Source organism: Stomoxys calcitrans, chromosome 3 (genome assembly GCF_963082655.1).
Source record: "Stomoxys calcitrans chromosome 3, idStoCalc2.1, whole genome shotgun sequence".
NCBI classification, from domain to species: Eukaryota; Metazoa; Arthropoda; class Insecta; order Diptera; family Muscidae; genus Stomoxys; species Stomoxys calcitrans.
In genome coordinates this window covers 62,330,978-62,352,328 of record NC_081554.1, presented here as the reverse complement: position 1 = coordinate 62,352,328, position 21,351 = coordinate 62,330,978, and the positions used below count along the sequence as shown (strand labels likewise).

The window sequence follows — 21,351 nt, the reverse complement described above, 5'->3', positions numbered from 1 at the left end:
TGCACTGATGTTGCAAAATCATGCACCAACGTTATCATTATCATACACAGGTGTTGTTAGAAATATTGTCAACATGCGTGGATGATTTTGTGAACACACGTTGTTGTTTCATACACTCACCGTTGTGAACATCATCCCTGCGAAATGTGTATATATACCAACCTTAAGTTTAAATGACTATTAAAACATTGTATGTCCATAGCCGCCCGTGGTGCGATGTGGTAAGGCGTTTGTAAACACACAATGGGATTGATGGAACATAGGTTCGATACTCATCGGCCAAATCATTTTGCAATCTTTTAAAAAACTTTGCACTAGGGGTTGTCAGAATGTGAACGGCTGTTGACGTTTTGTTGAACATAACTGTAGTTGGTTTATAAATAGTTGTTGTTGATCTAATAACATCTGTGTGTTGATTAACTTTTGTGAACAAATGTGGTCACTTTGGCAACGTCGTGCTTGATTTTTTCTATGGGTGTGTGGCTCCTACAATATATACGGATTTTAATCGAAATTCTACTAATCAAAGTTAAGCAAATTTTAAATTCGGCGACTTAGCCTGCATCTCCAGTGTGGTGTAGGTTATTAAAAGATCGACTTCGCCCGACTTTAGACTGCCCTTACTTGTTTTCTTTATAAATGAAATAGACTGACGATTGTGCTTTATGATCGGACGGACGGACTATAGACTCATAGAATGTCCCGACGTTATTGAGTTTTATTTCATATGACTTCGACATAACTTTGCTCTTTTTCCCCCCATATATTCACTTTTCGAAAAAACTCCTAAGTACAGCACCCCCTTCCATAGGTTTCCCCTTCTCCCATTGTTTCGTTCTTATTTTAAATTATTTTTTTAAATATCATTTCTTTGATTTGTTAATGTCATATTCAATTTTTTATTTTTAATTAGTGTATGCAAGATTTGCTATAGTAATTTTGCTAAAAGAAAAAGAAATGTAACAGATGAGAAAAAACATAAGCATTTCTTAATAGAATATTTATTCTACAAAAAATTGGGGCAAATGTTTGGTAAAACCTGTAGCAAAAGATGGTTAAAATATTCCAAATAGGTAATTACCAAAAAAATAACTAAACAAAAATTATTAAGCCTGGTAAAAAGTTGAAATTTTAGAACAAATTTGATGTGAAAACTTAAGTTGTATTTTATTTACCTATTAAGCGGATTTTCTCGTTTAGTTTGTATGGAGAACAATTTTATCCCCGATTAGCTAAGCGGCTAATCTTATCGCCGTTTATTAAAACATGTGGTGTCATCATTCAATCTGAATGATAAAACTCAATAAGGGAGAACGCAACATATTGGGTTGCCCAAAAAGTAATTGCGGATTTTCCATATAGTCGGCGTTGACAAATTTTTTCACAGCTTGTGACTCTGTTACTTTAAGCTTGCTTTAGAAAAAAAGTGTAAAAAAGTATATTTGATTAAAGTTCATTCTAAGTTTTATTAAAATGCATTTACTTTCTTTTAAAAAATCCGCAATTACTTTTTGGGCAACCCAATATTTATTCAATTATTAAATGTTTTGGAATGCAAAAATTGCTAAGGATTTTTATAAAATCAGAGAAAAAACAAGTTTTTTGTTCCAAAATTAAGCCTAGATTTACCTAGATTGATTTACACCTAGAGAAAAGTTGATACCAAACGTTCTCATTTCAATACAATACGGTGTTGATAGTAAAACAACACCGTGTGGTACAAAAACCATACCGAATGGTATGGATGAAACATAACATTATTAGTACCTTTTGGTACAAGTCGTACTGCCGAACTGGTATTGGTTTTAATACCAATCTGTTATTGGTTTTAGCACCAGACCGTTATTGATGTTAGTACCAAACCGTTATTGATTATTCCACCCCCTAATGAACCAAAAAAAAAAACATTCAATATAATTTTAATTTAATTTTATTTCCATTATTTATGTTAATAATTACAAAAAGTAATGTTACACCGTGACCAACCTCAATTCTTTGTATTCGGCAATTACAATAATTCCATAATTATTGATTCCCTGAATTGGTTTTCATATGAATACACCAACACATCGTTTTCCACACAATAGACTATCATGTTTTGATATAAAATGTCCATATATTGGGTTGCCCAAAAAGTAATTGCGGATTTTTCATATAGTCGGCGTTGACAAATTTTTTCACAGCTTGTGACTCTGTAATTGCATTCTTTCTTCTGTCAGTTATCAGTTGGTTCTTTTAGCTTGCTGTAGAAAAAAGGTGTAAAAAAAGAATATTTGATTAAAGTTCATTCTAAGCTTTATTAAAAATGCATTTACTTTCTTTTAAAAAATCCGCAATTACTTTTTGGGCAACCCAATAATTTGTACAATTTTAAATGTCATATTTGTAATCTAATCCCAAATATCTTTCATTTGAGTTCCATATTGATATAATCGTACAATATACCTATTTGGGGAGTTTTGGGGTAGTGGAGGTGCTCTAAGTACTTGGCCCCAATTTTTATATACTATTCTAGTCATTCCGTTTGTAATACCTCATCTAAGATCCCATAAAGTATATATGTATATTCCTGATCGTCGCGACGTTCTGAATCGATCTAGCCATGTCCGCCCGTCTGTCGAAATCGCCGTAGCGGTCGAACGCGTAAAGCTAGTCGCTTCAAATTTGGCACAAATAATTAATATTGATGTAGGTCGTTGGGGCTTGCAAATAGGCGATATCGGTTCAGATTAAGATACAGCTCCCATATAAAACGATCTCCCTATTTCACCTTGAGCACCTAGGAGCCTCAATTTCCATACTATTTGGCTGCCATTGAACATGTAGTGTTTTGTTATGTATTTCAACAGCTGTTCCAAATACGGTTCAGATCGGTCTATAACCTGATATAGCTCCTATATAAACCGGTTAGGTTAGGTTCAAGTGCCAGTCTGCCATCAGATTTACTTAGACGTTTTCGCTCATTGCGTTACATCAGGAACAGTGGAATTTAGATGCCTTCTAGTTCCTTCCGTTGAACCATCCAGATCGCTTTAAAAAACCCAATAACTGCGAATGTTCGGATCCGCTAAATCAGACAGGTTCTCAAAGAAATGAGAACCTAAAGTGGAACTCCCTCTAACTGCTAGTGCGGGACACACACACAAAAGGTGTTCTATAGTCTCTTCTTCTTCGATGTCTCACAGCTTCTGCAAAAGTCGTTGGTAAAGTAGTTCCTAATCTCGCAAGCTCGTCTGCCTGCTTTAGAATTCCCAGGGATATCTCTGTGGCTCGCCACACAGAACAGGGGAATTTTGAACTGTTCAGCCATCTCGTTGAGAGATCTGCGACAGTCGAGGGCGGTTTTTGTGTTCAGAAATACGTTCTTGAGCCCTTACAAGCCGCAATTTTTGTCCAATTTGGCTGAAGTTGAGCATGTGGTGTTCTCTTATGACTTCCAACAACTGCGTCAAGTATGGTCCAAATCGGTCTATGACCTAATATAGCTTCCATATAAATCGATCTCCCGATTTGACTTCTGGACCCCTTACAAGCCGCAAATTTTGGCTGATTTGGGTGAAATTGAGCATGTAGTGTATTGTTACGACTTCCAAAAACTGTGCCAAGTACGGTCCAAATCGGTCTATAACCTGATATAGCTCCCATGTAAACCGGTCTCTCGATCATCCTTATTCGGTTCCTAGAATTGACAGAAGTTTGGCATGTAGTAGAATAAAATTATGCCCTCTAACTTAATTTATTTTAAGGATTTGTAAGTAGCACGGCATATTTTCTTTTTCGTGGTTACTTTTTTTTTTGGTATTTAGAGCGCACAACAAGCTTAGGGGTATGTCTATAGTGGAATGGGGCGGATTAATATCCGCAACCTCTTTTCAACCTAACCTAACCTAAAATTTTCCACCTAAAAATCAACCCGGTAATTTTGACCAGTTTGGTCCAACTAGGTATATAAGAAATCTTAGTCTTTCTAGTGTTAAACAAATACACAAAACGTGAAGAAAATTAAAATTTTGGCAAAAAAATGCGCCCCCGGGTGGGCTCGAACCACCAACCTTTCGGTTAACAGCCGAACGCGCTAGCCAATTGCGCCACGGAGGCTATATGCCCACTGTGCACATTTTATGTCAATTAAATTGTTTTTATTGGGTTGCCCAAAAAGTAATTGCGGATTTTTTAAAAGAAAGTAAATGCATTTTTAATAAAACTTAGAATGAACTTTAATCAAATATACATTTTTTACACTTTTTTTATAAAGCAAGCTAAAAGTAACAGCTGATAACTGACAGAAGAAAGAATGCAATTACAGAGTCACAAGCTGTGAAAAAATTTGTCAACACCGACTATATAAAAATCCCCAATTACTTTTTGGGCAACCCAATAGTTTGAGAGAACTTTAAAAACTATATATTAAGCCAAAGTTGATCCTCAAGGAAGTGTGACAAAATACTCTTTCCCTTATCATTCCTTCAGTCACATTTAGAGCTTGAAATTTTTAGTTTGTTCATATATAAGAAGTTGAGAAACTAAATTCGATTACTTCTAAAAACGTATTCGCCCCCGGGTGGGCTCGAACCACCAACCTTTCGGTTAACAGCCGAACGCGCTAGCCAATTGCGCCACGGAGGCACTATGCCCACTGTGCGAATTTTGTTTCAGTTTAAATTTGTGGAAAGTTGAAATAGAGTTTTAAAATTGATAAACTGCCAAAGTAACTCCTTACTCAAACTTGCCAACACACCTTCATTAATTTTGCTTCATTCCCAAGAAACTTTAATATTTCGTTTTGATTGTTATTGAGGGTTGGCAAAATACCCTCCTTATAGATTTTATATACTCTGTCATACAAATGCAGTTTATGACAACCTTTTTTAAAAGGACCACATTTGAATCTAAGATTTACAAGTTCAGTTTTATTCAAAAACATATTCGCCCCCGGGTGGGCTCGAACCACCAACCTTTCGGTTAACAGCCGAACGCGCTAGCCAATTGCGCCACGGAGGCTCTATGCCCACTGTGCGAGTTTTGCTTCATTTTAAATTTGTGGAAAGTTGAAAGAAAGTTTTAAAATTGATAAACTGCCAATGTAACTCCCTTCAGAAACTTGATTTTATTTAATTCGCAATGAACTTTAATATTTCGTTTTGATTGTTATTGAGAGTTGGCAAAATACCCTCCTTATTACAGTTTATGACAACCTTTTGTATAACGGCCTCATTTGAATCTAAGATTTACAAGCTCAGTTGGGTTTAAAAACATATTCGCCCCCGGGTGGGCTCGAACCACCAACCTTTCGGTTAACAGCCGAACGCGCTAGCCAATTGCGCCACGGAGGCTCTATGCCCACTGTGCACTACAAGATTAAAGTAAATGAAGAAAAGATGAAAGTCTAAAAAATTGTTTTAAACAAAAATATATATAAAAAAAATTTTAAAAATAATCACACTATAAAGGAATAGGTAAGGTTAGGTTGAAAACAGGGTACAGATATTAATCCACCCCATGAACATAGACCAAAGCCAGTAACCGGTTTGATGTGCTCTCCAAATAGTAAAAAGTAACCATGATCTAGTAAAAACGCTTTAAGTTCGACCGAGCCGCACTTCTGATACCCAGCATCATGGATAAATTAACCATACTCGGTTATAACAACTCCACTACCATACCCATAATAATATGCAAATGGGGGCTGGTCTGGATCATGTTTGATTTAGGTCTCCAGAACTCTTATACAAGTCACAGTTTCAGCAAAATCGGGCAACAAATCCCCTGTCTATGGGATTAAGACCCTAATTTTAAAGATCTGTCTATATGGCAGATATATGTATATCTAAATAGAGTCTAATCTGAAATATATGCTGGTCGGATGACGGGAGGCTTTTTAAAAGTCACCATGTCGAATTCCACCGAAATCGGGTATTAATGGTCTCAAGACCCTTAATCAGCAAATCGCTCTTTATGGCAGCTATATCTGAATATAGACCGATCTATACCATATTTGAGTCAACTATCGGGAGGTTTTAATCAACTCACTATTTAAAATTTCAGCAAAATCGGATAATAATTGCGGCTTTTATGGGCTTAAGACCCTAAATCAACAGATCAGTCAATATGGCAGCTATATCGAAATGTGGTCCGATATGTACCTATTTGATGTCGGACGTCAGGAGGCTCAAACAACTCACTGTTTCTAATTTCATATGGGCTTAAGACCTCAAACCAACATATCGGTCTATATGGCAGCCAAATGTAAACATGGTCCGTTATAGGCCTTATTCGGTTTGAATATTGGGACCTCTAGCGCAACATCCTGTTTCACATTTCAGCGAAATTGGACAACAAATGCGGCTTTTACGGGCTAAAGACCCTGAATCGCCAGATCGATCTATGCGACAGTTATATAATCCAAATATAGTCCGGTTTAGCCCATTCAAGAACTTAAACTTCGTATAGAAGAAATACGAGTCTGTGCGAAATTTTAACGGAATATCTTAACTATAATTGACGGACACACGGACGAACAGACGGACAGGCCCACGGACATCGTTAAAGCGCCTTAGAATTTTACGACCATCAGAAATATATAAACTTTGTAGGGTCGTGAAATGAATATTTCGATGCGTTGCAAACCGAATGACTAAATGAATATACCCCCTATCCCATGGTGGTGGGTATAAAAAATCTTGGTCAGAAATACCTTGCATCCTAGGTTTGTTTATGTCTGGTATGGTATCCCACCTATGTTACGGAGTCTATTAGCCGCGAAAGCCGGGTATTGACATTTCACCATCCTCCTTACATGCCCTTCACATGATGAAACTTTCATCGTAAATTTTGCTTAAGTGAGCTCGTACTCACCACCTTCGGAGTCTATCAGCCGTGAAAGCCGGTTAATGACATATGAAATGCTCCAACATTTCACCATCCTCCCCACATGCCCTTCACATGGTGAAACTTGCATCGTAGATTTTGCTTAAGTGAGCTCGTACTGACAATCTTCTAACATCCTTTGAGTAATAGTTTCGTCTTCTCACGTTTCCGGATCTCCTTATAGGATTTTCGTCGTCTTAGCGATCGTTCCGCTGTTCCAAACCGTTTTATGTGCGTTCATCACCCATGCCCTTAACTGGGACTGCGTCGACCCGAAAGACTTTGGGTTAACTAAGTTTATGGACGGCAGTTGTCTAGCCTTCAATGCCAAATCTTCTGCTCTGCCAGTTTCCTTTACACCGCTGTGGTCCGCCATCCAAACGATGCGGATCGTGTCCTCCACAGAGAAGGCGTTAATCTCCTTCCTACACTCCAAAACTGTTCGCGACCTTACAGTCTTGGTTTTTATTGCCCTGATGACTAGCTTACTGTCCGTCAATATGCGCTAAACATCCTATGAAAGCGATAGTTTTACTTATTCCTTTCATTCTTCGTTCTAATAATAGCCTCATCTTCTCACGATCCGATCTCCATATAGGATTTTCGTCGTACTACCACCGTTTTCCTGTTCCCCAGTCGTTGCTCACACCCTTAACTCGGACTGCGTAAAGATGTTCACACTCGACATCCTCGCGTTAACACCATACCACCCCACGTATTTAGTGATCGCCCAGAACTCCGCCTGCTTATCCCTTTCTAACTTCCTACCGATAGGTTTACTTATCCCTTTCTTACTTCCTTCCAATAATAGCCTCGTCTTCTCACGATCCGGATCTCCACATAGGATTTCCGTCGTAATGCCACCATTTCCCTGTTCCGCAGTCATTGTCCACATTCTTAAATCGGACTGCGTAAAGATGTTCTCGACGTCCTCGCGTTACAACATCCCCTATTTTGTGATCGTCCGGAACTCCGCCTGCAAGATTGTATTATGGTCAGGCAGTCGAAAACTGATCTTAGTCTCTGGGTTCTCAATGTATACCTCAAGACCCACTCTGTTCTCTAGCTTTGATCCATCTGTGTAGCATGAACTTCCTCAGGGCTATATCAGATTTCCGTCAATCTAAGACTGTGCCGCTGACAGTATGGCCTCACACTCGACCTCTTGTGTCGTATCAGGTATTCGAGCCGAGAACTCATTCATTCCATCCAGGTTTCCTATCGTCGCATCGAGCATACATCGATGATGTAACCTGCTACCTATCTATCCTCTATCTATTCTTTCATCTAGCTGCCTCACATATAATCTGTATGTCTATGGCTCGGATATCTAGAATAGTCTCCAGTGCAGACGGATTCAAATTCCCCCCCAGCCAGCATCCGCCAAAGGTCTAGTCCATACTCATATGTTGAGGGTTCCATGCAACTCAATGTAACAGCGAATATGGGTAGAAAAGTGAACTTTAGGGCTTCTGTATAGCTGGTTCGGATCCTGACCCCTTAGAAGTATTATAACATCCTCTGCATAGCAGACGGGTTCAAATCCCTCCTCAGTTAGCATCCGTAAAAGGTTATTCATGGTGGTCACCCATATGGGTGGAGATAAATCGATTAGCATACCCCCATCCTTGGTGGTGGGAACAAAACAATGGCAAAATATAAAAGTCTAAAAATTTTTTTGTGCGCCCCCGGGTGGGCTCGAACCACCAACCTTTCGGTTAACAGCCGAACGCGCTAGCCAATTGCGCCACGGAGGCTTTGTGCCCACTGTGCGAAAAATTTCAAACATCAAACTAAAAGCAAAAATAAATTAAATTTGTTAATATCTTAAATATTGAGAATTATTTTCATAAGTGCTCAAAGTTTTAAGTAAGACACGCAGCACACGTACTTGATTCTAAAAAATATTTTGAAGAAAAAAGTATAAAAAAAATACGCCGCCCCCGGGTGGGCTCGAACCACCAACCTTTCGGTTAACAGCCGAACGCGCTAGCCAATTGCGCCACGGAGGCACTGGGGCGGGCATTGTGCTAAATGAGATATGCTTATTTGTATGCGTGAGGCTAAATATGTTTCCATTTCGAAATCCATATTAACCCTTAAGACAGCCATGTTTAAGCATTGTATTAATCCATTGCTTTTAGTTTCTTATGACTCATGCTTGAGAGAGTTTATGTAAGTTAGCAAGAGACAAGAATAAACTAAGTGGCTAAAAATAAAAGCAAGATATTGCAGAAACCGCTAAACAGCTTAAGCGATCGTTTCAGTTCATTGCATTTTGTTGAAGGGAAAATAAATAGAATGAGTTACACATATTTATGTACATACATGGTGTATGTGTATTAGGGTGGGTCAATTTCATTGATTATTGCAATTGAAATATAAACAAAAAAAAGTTTGTCGTTAAAAACCGGAAGCTCAATTGTAATGAAAATAATTCTCAATATTAAACCAGTGGTGGGCACACTCACATTATTTCTTAGCCCTTGGTCTTATGTTACAGCTAGCAATATATGGATGGACTATCGTTATTTTATTTGTTGTCTGAATATCGTTTGAGTTACACATATTTATGTACATACATGGTGTATGTGTATTAGGGTGGGTCAATTTCATTGATTATTGCAATTGAAATATAAACAAAAAAAAGTTTGTCGTTAAAAACCGGAAGCTCAATTGTAATGAAAATAATTCTCAATATTAAACCAGTGGTGGGCACACTCACATTATTTCTTAGCCCTTGGTCTTATGTTACAGCTAGCAATATATGGATGGACTATCGTTATTTTATTTGTTGTCTGAATATCGTTTGAGTTACACATATTTATGTACATACATGGTGTATGTGTATTAGGGTGGGTCAATTTCATTGATTATTGCAATTGAAATATAAACAAAAAAAAGTTTGTCGTTAAAAACCGGAAGCTCAATTGTAATGAAAATAATTCTCAATATTAAACCAGTGGTGGGCACACTCACATTATTTCTTAGCCCTTGGTCTTATGTTACAGCTAGCAATATATGGATGGACTATCGTTATTTTATTTGTTGTCTGAATATCGTTTGAGTTACACATATTTATGTACATACATGGTGTATGTGTATTAGGGTGGGTCAATTTCATTGATTATTGCAATTGAAATATAAACAAAAAAAAGTTTGTCGTTAAAAACCGGAAGCTCAATTGTAATGAAAATAATTCTCAATATTAAACCAGTGGTGGGCACACTCACATTATTTCTTAGCCCTTGGTCTTATGTTACAGCTAGCAATATATGGATGGACTATCGTTATTTTATTTGTTGTCTGAATATCGTTTGAGTTACACATATTTATGTACATACATGGTGTATGTGTATTAGGGTGGGTCAATTTCATTGATTATTGCAATTGAAATATAAACAAAAAAAAGTTTGTCGTTAAAAACCGGAAGCTCAATTGTAATGAAAATAATTCTCAATATTAAACCAGTGGTGGGCACACTCACATTATTTCTTAGCCCTTGGTCTTATGTTACAGCTAGCAATATATGGATGGACTATCGTTATTTTATTTGTTGTCTGAATATCGTTTGAGTTACACATATTTATGTACATACATGGTGTATGTGTATTAGGGTGGGTCAATTTCATTGATTATTGCAATTGAAATATAAACAAAAAAAAGTTTGTCGTTAAAAACCGGAAGCTCAATTGTAATGAAAATAATTCTCAATATTAAACCAGTGGTGGGCACACTCACATTATTTCTTAGCCCTTGGTCTTATGTTACAGCTAGCAATATATGGATGGACTATCGTTATTTTATTTGTTGTCTGAATATCGTTTGAGTTACACATATTTATGTACATACATGGTGTATGTGTATTAGGGTGGGTCAATTTCATTGATTATTGCAATTGAAATATAAACAAAAAAAAGTTTGTCGTTAAAAACCGGAAGCTCAATTGTAATGAAAATAATTCTCAATATTAAACCAGTGGTGGGCACACTCACATTATTTCTTAGCCCTTGGTCTTATGTTACAGCTAGCAATATATGGATGGACTATCGTTATTTTATTTGTTGTCTGAATATCGTTTGAGTTACACATATTTATGTACATACATGGTGTATGTGTATTAGGGTGGGTCAATTTCATTGATTATTGCAATTGAAATATAAACAAAAAAAAGTTTGTCGTTAAAAACCGGAAGCTCAATTGTAATGAAAATAATTCTCAATATTAAACCAGTGGTGGGCACACTCACATTATTTCTTAGCCCTTGGTCTTATGTTACAGCTAGCAATATATGGATGGACTATCGTTATTTTATTTGTTGTCAGAATATCGTTTGATGTATTTCCTATCGATACTATCGGCAAAGTTAATCATTTGGAACACTGAATGGGTCCTCTAAAAAACTTTGCGCCTATAGGGGGCGCAAATTTAATCCGATTGTACAATGATTTCTTTAATGATCAGGGTTGCCACACGTGACCATTATACGTCATATTGACGATTTTTGACCAAAATTTGATCGTTTGACGATTTTTGCTTTAAATCCCATTACGGTAAAACTATTCTTTTTTGACTTTGAAGGTCACATAATTGTTAAGATCCTAAGGTCGATATTGGAAGACAGTTGTTCGTTGTTTGCTAAATTGATAGTATCGGGTATTTACTATCTCGGATTTTGTGCCGAAAATGATCGGTATTTTAAAAGATTAAAGATTTCAATGAAATTTTGTGTTTCAGAAAAATGTCAGTTTCTTTGTACATAAATCGATTTCCTAATTATACTAATTTCCTCATTCCGTTTATAACACATCGAAATGTTCGTCTAAAGTAAAGAACAGGATAAAAAAATTTTAAGTCAAGTGGCGCGGATTAGGATTTTATTTTAGATATTGGGTTGCCCAAAAAGTAATTGCGGATTTTTTAAAAGAAAGTAAATGCCTTTTAATAAAACTTAGAATGAACTTTAATCAAATATACTTTTTTACACTTTTTTTCTAAAGCAAGCTAAAAGTAACAGCTGATAACTGACAGAAGAAAGAATGCAATTACAGAGTCACAAGCCGTTGACAAAATTTGTCAACGCCGACTATATGGAAAAATCCGCAATTACTTTTTGGGCAACCCAATACATGTTTTTTTCGGAGAAACTTCTTACAATTGTATGTAGATTACGTTTTTGGACCCCATAAAGTATGCATATTAGGCCGGGACGATTTTGTTTAAATCGTATTGCAAAAACGTAAACTACATACAATTCGAAGAAGTATCTTAGAAGAAACTATGTATCTAAAATAAAATCCTAATCTGCTCCTCTCGACTTTAACATTTTTTTCATGTGTTTTCGATATACGATATTTAATATTCTTGTGATCAAGGTACAGGTCGCATTTGTAGTTCGATTATCGTAAAATCTAGCACAAGTCACTTTTTTGGTCCAAGGACGAACGCTATTGATTTTGAGCATAATCCGTTCAGATTTAAATAAAGCTCCCATGTATACCTTTCATTCGATATGGAATTTTGAAGCCTCTAGTAAGCCTAATAGTAGCCATAATTTTGCACAAGACGTTCTATTTAATATTCCGACATGTGTGCATAATTTTATCGAATTCGGTTCAGTTTTAGATATGGCTCCTATATATATCTTTTATCTGAAATGTCCTTTTAAGGTTGTAGTAGCCATAATTTTGGTCCGATCTTGACAAAATTATGCACAAGAAGTTCTACTTAATGTTTTAACATGTGTACATAATTTTATAAAAATCGGTTCAGTTTTAGATTTAGGTCCTACATATATAAATCTTTTATCCGATATGTCCTTTTAGGGTTGTAGTAGCCATAATTTTGGTTCGATCTAGACAAAATTTTGCACAAGACGTTCTACTTAATGTTTTAACATGTGTACATAATTTTATCGAAATCGGTTCAGTTTGAGATATAGCTCCCATATTTGTATTAAAGGCTTTTGGCGTGTGGGATTGTAAATGGGCCAAATTGGTCAATGTTTTGATATAGCTGTCATATAAACTGATCTTGGGTCTTAAATTCTCGAGCTTCTAGAGGGAGCAATTCTTCTCCGATTTTTCAGAAATTTTGCACGTTGCGTTTTGCTATGACTTCCAACACCTGTGCCAGAATGGTCAAAATTGGTGCATAATCTGATATATGTAGCTACCATATATACCAATCTCCTGATTAGATTTCTTGAGCTTCTAGAGAGCGCAATTCTTATTCGATGTGGATAAAATTTTGCACGTTGAATTTTGTTAAGATTTCCAACACCTGTGCCAAAGGGTAGAATTACAACTCTGAATACTGCACATACAATCGTTTCATGGATATTAGTACGCCAAACTGCTGCAGGTCGAAATTCTAGCCGAATGGACGGAGTCTGCTGGGCCACTACATATAGTAGTTGCCTTAGTGTTTGTATAGGTCTCAGAACTGCCATCCCATCACATCATGCATGGCTTCTAATTCGCCCCAATGCTTTGCATGCGAACCTGTTTGATTAGGGCCGGAGTCCATCTATAACATCTTCCATTATTGGGGTTGAGAAATATTATACGAACTATATATAGGTTAAATAACGTGACCTAACACCTACCATCGTATGACTTAACGATCGAGATAGGTCTATTATTACATATACCCTACTAAATATTTGATTTCTTGGGCATCTAGAAGCGGCGCCAATCGGTGGTCAGTGGTAATAAGAGAGCATGAGTCTACTACAGGTACCAAATTTAACCTAAATGATTAAATAATGAGGTCAAGAAGAGCAATACCGATTTGTAGACCTATCTGTGCGAAATTTGGTGTGGGCATTAGAGGGCATATTTTTAATTTACTTACCGAATTTCTGCCATATCGGATGAAAATTGAGGCCTAATGTTAGTCCCCATTCCTCAGAAGTCGACTTGTGGGGTGGATTTATATGGGAACATATGTATGTACATATCTTGGTGGGATTGAGTCTTAAACGTTCTTAACATACGAATATTAAAAAAAATGAGTCATCAAGGCGCTCAAGAAGTTAATTCGAATAACCACTTATGTATGTATATCGGAGGTTATCCAAACTCGAATTAGTCTTTAGCCCAACTGCAATCCCCATCGACCTACATAAAAGTAGATTAATTTATTTGTTAGACCGCTTTCGGTATTTCGGCAGATGAACGGTCAAACAGATTAGGGATAGATGAACTTATAATGTTCCAACTATCAAGAATGTGTATACATTTCAGAGTCTCATATCAATTTTTCGATGTGTTACAAATGGAATGATTAAACTTGTATAACCCCAGCCTATGGTGCTGTGCTGGAACTAATTCCTATAATGTATCTACACTTTATTGTTTTTAATAAAAAATATTTAAAAATTAAAATCAATTATTTCAATACAAAAAAAAAATGCGCCCCCGGGTGGGCTCGAACCACCAACCTTTCGGTTAACAGCCGAACGCGCTAGCCAATTGCGCCACGGAGGCATGTGTGCCGTGGGTGACTAACTCGCTATAAATACCCAAACAAAGCAACAGACAAACTTTCAGTAGAATACAAAATTTTAGTTCTGCCAATGGCTGTGCTAAAAATAAACACGTAAAGTTTCACACACACCGCACAATAGCCTTTGTGCGTGTGTACCGCAATAGAGATGTTGCTGGTAAAGAGGGTACAGAGTGTTTTTATGCTGAAAGTTCTGACTTAATTTAGGTATTACTACAGCACATGTAAAGCACATGTAATCAAAAGATAGCAATATAAAATTATGCTGAAGAGCGTGAACGCATTTAGTTTATTCTCGGTTTACAGCTGAACTAACGAGGGTCCAACATATGTTTGTATTCTAAGTCTCTTTAATCACAGTATGGGGAATTTGCTTACGTCTTCTTAATCATCTTTCGCTTTGATATGTATGTATGTATGTATGTACGATTTACTTATTGGATGATACCTACTTGGCTACAGTTATTATTCAGGTCAAAATGGAGAAGAATATTTTTAGATTCAACTTCAAAAATGGAGCACAAGTAAAACAAATAAAATAAGCAAAAATTAATAAAGTCATGTTTGTGTTTATACTCAATGTGATTGAAATTATGTGGTTCAACTATTAGCAAGACTACGACATAAAGAATTTCGACCATTTGGAGAAAGTAGTGACTATTTGAAGAAAGAAGTAAGTAAGAAAGTTGGTTCGGTTCTCAATTAAATCGAAGATTAGATGTGCATGTCCGTTGCACAGTGGTCAAGAAAGGACTTACATTTCTGGGCGGTGCCAAGTGCAAACCTTTCTACGCTTATGATTCTGTCTTAAATTTAAACATATTAATAACGGTCTAAGACCTGTAAATTATATATGTATATTCTTAATAGTAACGGTATATTAAGTGGATTTAGAGATGCCTATCCGTCCGTCAGTTTGTCGAAAGCGTGTTAAATTTAGGGGTTTGGATTTTAAACGGCCCAAATTTGAAATAGCTCCCATACAAACCGATATCCCATCTGACTTCTTTAACTCCACGACGATTCTATTATAATACGATTTGATTGAAATTTTAGATACGGTGCTTTGCTAAGACTTTCAACATCCAGGAACCGACAAAGAAGTGAAAGTGCTAAATTTTTAGAAGATTAATCCATAAATCACGGGAACTTTGTCCTATATCGGTTTATAACAGGATATATAACCTATACACATGTAATCGCCTGATTTGCCTACAACAATTTGCTTAAAGAACTTGAGAAATTCGATCCGTGAAGGAAGAGCTCCTTCGTTTTTTGCTAATATAAACCGAATTTTGACTTTGGTTTTATTTTTTGGGAAACCATCTAGTCCCGATTCCTGCTCTGAGGACCTGGGAAACCTATGTGGGAGAGAGTTAACAATTACTAGGAGATTTACTGCCTGTTCCACTTTGCGTCACTGAAAATGAGAGGTTTTCGTTTGCTCTTATGTCAAAACCAGCTGATCTCGTAATGAAAAACCATATGTTTGAGTGTCTTCAGTCACTCACTTAAGGGACACAAAGTAAATAGGACAGGCATTTAAGGTGAGTACATAAGCCACATGATAAAGGAATGGTCCCAGTCTTTCTTTGGACATCAACTGTTTATTGGTATTAAACTTACATCAATGAAATTTCTTCTTCATTGCCTTATGTTTGAAGACTGCAGCCTTAAAACAGCGATGAGCAGCCCTTTACGGTAGCCTTAATGGGAAGTCACCCGAATTCTTATTCTCCTTTTTTCAGTCGTTTTTGAGACAACAACAAATGAACATGCGCAAGGGTATACACATCGATATATGATCCTGGTCTGGATCATATTTTTTCAGGTCCCGAGAACTTATGAAAGTTACATTTTCAGCGAAATCAGGCAATAAATCTACTTTTTGTGGTATTAAGGAATCGGTCTATATGGCAGCTATATCTAAATATAGTCCAATCTGAACCATATTTGAGTTGGATGTCACTGGTGCGAATTTCAGCGTAATTCCGTACTAAATGAAGCTTTAATAGACTTCAGAATCCTAATCGGAAGATCGGTCTATATGACAAATGCCCATGAACATTCCAGGGCAAACTTCTCAGATATCAATGAGTGTTGTGCGATTCAAGTTTAAGCTCAATGATAAGGGGGTTCCTTATCATTGAGTCCGAGCGGCATGCCGCAGTGGGGGAGAAGTTTTTACATGGCATAGTACCTCACAAATGTCGCCAGAATTGGGAGGAGATAATCACCGCTGAAAAATATTTTTTGATGTTCTCGCCAGGATTCGAACTTAGGCGTTCAGGATCGGATGTCCGGAGACTTACAACACAGTTTAAAATTTCAGTAAAATTTACGGGCTTAATAGCCTAAATCCCTCGATCGGCCTATATGGCAGCAATATCTAAATATAGTCCGATCTGAACCATAGAAGATCAGATGTCCCGAGGCTTACAACAACGCAGTGTTACAAATTTAAGCCAAATCGGGTCATAAATTCAGCTTTTACGTTCTTAAAAGCCTAAATCGCCAGATCGGCCTATATGGCAACTATATCTAAATATAGTCCGATCTGAACCATATGAAGATCGGATGTCGGGAGGCTTACAACAACTCAGTGTTTTAAATCTATGCCAAATCGGGTAATAAATAAAGCTTTTATGGGCTTTAGACCCTTTATCGGCAGATCGGTCTATATAGCATCTATATCCATATGGTCCGATTTGACCTATTCAAGAACTTAACCTGAGCGCAGCAAAAAGACGTATCTGTGCCAAATTTTTTTTGAATATTTCAGTTTTTATAGACTGTAGAGTGATTACAACAGGGAGCTTTATCAAGTTATAGACTGATTTGGACCGTATTTGGCACAGTTATTGGAAGTCGTAACAGAACACCGCATGTAAAATGTCACCCAAATTGGACAAAAATTGCGGCTTGTAAGGACTCAAGAAGTCAAATCGGGAGATCGGTTTATATGAGAGCCATATCTGGTTATAGACCAATTTGGACCGTACTAAGCAGAGTTGTTAAAAGTCATAACAAAACACTACATGCTCAATTTCTGCCAAATCGGACAAAAAATGCCGGTTCCAGGGGCTCAAGAACTCAAATCAGGAGATCGGTTTATATAGGAGCCAGTTATTGAAAGTCATAGCAGAACACTATGTGCAAAATTTCAGCCAAATTGGACAAAAATTGAGATAGGGAAATCGTTTTATATGGGAGCTATAACAGGTTCTTGAGCGATTTGAACCGTATTTGGCACAATTGTTGAAAGTCACAACAGAACACTATGTGCAAAATTTCAGCCATGTCGGACAAAAACTGGGGTTTCCAGGGGTTCAAGAAGTCAAATCGGGAGATTGGTTTATATGAGAGCGATATCAGGTTAAAGACCAATGTGGATCGTACTTGGCACAGTTATTGGAAGTCACAACAGAACACTATGTGCAAAATTTCAGCCAAATAATACAAAAATTGAGGCTTTCAGGGGCTCGAGAAGTCAAATCGGGAGATTGGTTTATATGGGAGCTATATCAGGTTCTTGAGCGATTTGAACCGTACTTGGCAGAGTTGTTGAAAATCATAACAGAACACTATGTGCAAAATTGCAGCCAAACCTGACAAAAGTTGAGTCTTCCAGGGGCCTAAGAGGTCAAATCAGGGGATCGGTTTATATGGGAGCTATATCCAAATCTGAACCGATATGGCCCAATTGCAATCCCCAACGACCTACATCAGTATTAAGTATCTTTGCGAAATTTCAAGCGCATAACTTTACGCGTTCGACCGCTATCGTGATTTCGTCAGACGGACGGACGGACATCGACTTAGAATGTCGAGACGATCAATAATATATTGGGTTGCCCAAAAAGTAATTGCGGATTTTTTAAAAGAAAGTAAATGCATTTTTAATAAAACTTAGAATGAACTTTAATCAAATATACTTTTTTTTACACTTTTTTTCTAAAGCAAGCTAAAAGTAACAGCTGATAACTGACAGAAGAAAGAATGCTATTACAGAGTCACAAGCTGTGAAAAAATTTGTCAACGCCGACTATATGAAAAATCCGCAATTACTTTTTGGGCAACCCAATATATATACATTAAGGGGCCTAGAACTATATTTCGAGGTGTTACAAACGGAATGAGTAGATTAGTATGCGCCCATCCTACGGTGCTGGGTATAAAAGTACTTAAAGAAAGTATTTCACACATACAGTCACATTTTCATTTTGGGCATCGCTGCTTGTCCCCGAAATCCCCAATTACAAGTGAATGTCCCCAATATAAATCTCCAAACAATTTTGGACGGTACAAAAATATTTTCTACTGATGGCCAAACTGACTAAGGGTGTGTGTCACGGCTATACAATCATTGAAATTGTAAAAAAAGGACAGCGATATAGGGTCTGTTGTTTTTGCCTTATACATTCAATGCAGGTGTATAGGAAAGATAACCCTTGGACTGGATCAAGTTGGACCAAGAGAATAAGAATACATTTGAATTGAGCATCAACGCTAGCGTAAACAAAATTTTAGTTTTGTGCCCCTGCCTTAAAACTATACATTCCGGTTGCCCAAAAAGTAATTGCGGATTTTTTAAAAGAAAGTAAATGCAGTTTTAATAAACCTTAGAATGAACTTTAATCAAATATACTTTTTTTACACTTTTTTTCTAAAACAAGCAAAAAGTAACAGCTGATAACTGACAGAAGAAAGAATGCAATTACAGAGTCACAAGATGTGAAATAATTTGTCAACGCCGACTATATGAAAAATCCGCAATTACTTTTTGGGCAACCCAATATAACATGCTACATTTTATATGGATGTACTCACCTTTTAATCTCGTAATATTTTTTATATCTCTCTCTCACATACTCTCACTCTTAATACACCTAAGTTGCCATATCACTTCCTATTAAAATCACATCCGTTTAATGTACACTTTTCTTTAAACAATTCAACCTCCGGCCTCCTTGAAAATGTCAAACAAAATAATCACTTGTCATCACATGTGTTGGCAGGGTGGCAGGTGGTGGGGCTTCTTTGTTGATGTTTTTCTTGGGTGCTTTTTGCCTTTGATGTTTGAGCCAAGATGAAAACCACTTTTGTTGTCATCTCTAAAGCTCTATGCACTTGGATGGCTATCTCAAAGGAAAGACAATGCCAGCCCCAGCCCACACGTGCTCATTCGTTCCACTGACGTACATTAAAGGACATTATTGTTGTAGTCAAGGCTTGAGATTCTCAATTCAATTCACTTTCACTCAATGAAAATTAATGTAGGTATGCTTAATATATAACATAAATAAGAACATTTCTGTGTCATGCGGCTAAATGAGTCTCTAGACTATATTGTTTTATTTCATTTAAAAGAAATTAAAAAAAAACCCCAGATATCTGTTAAGGACGCTTTTAATAAAAGCAAAGACATGTGTCTTCATGGAAGCGAGATTGTGTATGGATTTATGTTCGGCAAGGCCAGACCTTTGTATATCGCTGGAAATAAGATGCCCCTGTTCTTCTTGACGTACAGCAATGTGTAGAATCCATCACAAGCAATCCAATCCAAATCCATCACAGCAGTGTGATTTTTAACGGTGTGCTAGGTCCAATAAAACGGTAACGGTTTCAGATAGGCCTCGGCTCCTTTAGAAGGATAGTTTTTGTGCCCCATAGGGGGAGAGAAGGCATTCGCTTATTACTTACTCATGTTTACTCATGGTTAAGTCTAATTTCAGGTTGAATTGGTAGCCCAACAATAAGGTGAGTTCACGGTGACCAGTCATAAGGCCCAGGGGATATAATACCCAAAACTATAACCTACCCTATGACCCTTTTGAAAGTGGAGACAACGCCAAAAAAACAAGAAAAAATTGGTTCGTGTGACCGGTCACCGAGTTCACTCGACACCAGTTTCGGTTTGCAGAAGTAAACGTGCAAGTCCCCCCTATCGTATATAGGTCCGCCTATAATGCTGAACTCCTGGGTTCTAATCTTGGGGAGACCATCAGAAAAATATTTTCAGTGGTGGTTTTCCGCTCCTAATGCTGGCAACATTTGTGAGGTACTACCTGATGTAAAACTTCTCTCCAAAGAGGTGTCGCACTGCGGCACGCCATTCGGACTCGGCTATGAAAAGGAGACCCCTTATTATTGGGTTGCCCAAAAAGTAATTGCGGATTTTTTAAAAGAAAATAAATGCATTTTTAATAAAACTTAGAATGAACTTTAATCAAATATACTTTTTTACACTTTTTTTCTAAAGCAAGCTAAAAGTAACAGCTGATAACCGACAGAAGAAAGAATGCAATTACAGAGTCACAAGCTGTGAAAAAATTTGTCAACGCCGACTATATGAAAAATCCGCAATTACTTTTTGGGCAACCCAATATATAGCTTAAAAACTTGAATCGGACTGCACTCATTGATATGTGAGAAGCTTGCCTCTGTTCGGATCCTGGCGCCTGGGTTCGAATCCTGTAAAATATTTTCAGCGGTGGTTTTCCCCTCCTAATGCTGGCAATATTTGTGAGGTACTATGCCATGTGAAACTTCTCTCATAAGAGGTGTCGCACTACGGCACGCCGTTCGGACACGGCTATAAAAAGGAAGCCCCTTATCATAGAGCTAAAAAACTTGAATCGGACTGCACTCATTGATATGTGAAAAGTTTACCCTTGTTCCTTAGTGGACTGTTCATGGGCAAAATTTTGAAGAGAGAATAGGTAAAGAGAGTACATTCATATCCAAACAAGCCTTCATATGTCAAGGGTGTTTTTATACCCACCACCATAGGACCTCGATATATCGATCTTCATCGTCTCGACATTCTGAGTCGAACTAGCCATGTCCGTCCGTCGGTCTGTCTGTTGAAATCACAATAGCGGTTGAAAGCGTTCTGTTGTGACTTTCAACAACTGTGCTAAATACGGTCTATATCGATCTATAACCTGATATATCTCCCATATAAACCGATCT

The 21,351-nt window shown here is 37.2% G+C and overlaps 1 protein-coding gene and 7 non-coding genes across 17 annotated transcripts in view; 1 reads left to right on the top strand and 7 right to left on the bottom strand.

Annotated features, from left to right (window-relative positions):
- The window catches only part of LOC106088092 (CUGBP Elav-like family member 2), a 596,808-nt gene that overhangs the window by 532,439 nt on the left and 43,018 nt on the right, over positions 1–21,351 (top strand). The gene's annotated exons all lie outside the window — the stretch shown is intronic.
- Positions 4,025–4,098, bottom strand: Trnan-guu (transfer RNA asparagine (anticodon GUU)). The gene has a single exon. It is a non-coding gene; the product is annotated as a tRNA-Asn (tRNA).
- Positions 4,553–4,626, bottom strand: Trnan-guu (transfer RNA asparagine (anticodon GUU)). Its single transcript has one exon. It is a non-coding gene; the product is annotated as a tRNA-Asn (tRNA).
- Trnan-guu (transfer RNA asparagine (anticodon GUU)) lies at positions 4,928–5,001 on the bottom strand. The gene has a single exon. It is a non-coding gene; the product is annotated as a tRNA-Asn (tRNA).
- Positions 5,260–5,333, bottom strand: Trnan-guu (transfer RNA asparagine (anticodon GUU)). Its single transcript has one exon. It is a non-coding gene; the product is annotated as a tRNA-Asn (tRNA).
- Trnan-guu (transfer RNA asparagine (anticodon GUU)) lies at positions 8,551–8,624 on the bottom strand. The gene has a single exon. It is a non-coding gene; the product is annotated as a tRNA-Asn (tRNA).
- Positions 8,806–8,879, bottom strand: Trnan-guu (transfer RNA asparagine (anticodon GUU)). Its single transcript has one exon. It is a non-coding gene; the product is annotated as a tRNA-Asn (tRNA).
- On the bottom strand, positions 14,284–14,357 carry Trnan-guu (transfer RNA asparagine (anticodon GUU)). The gene has a single exon. It is a non-coding gene; the product is annotated as a tRNA-Asn (tRNA).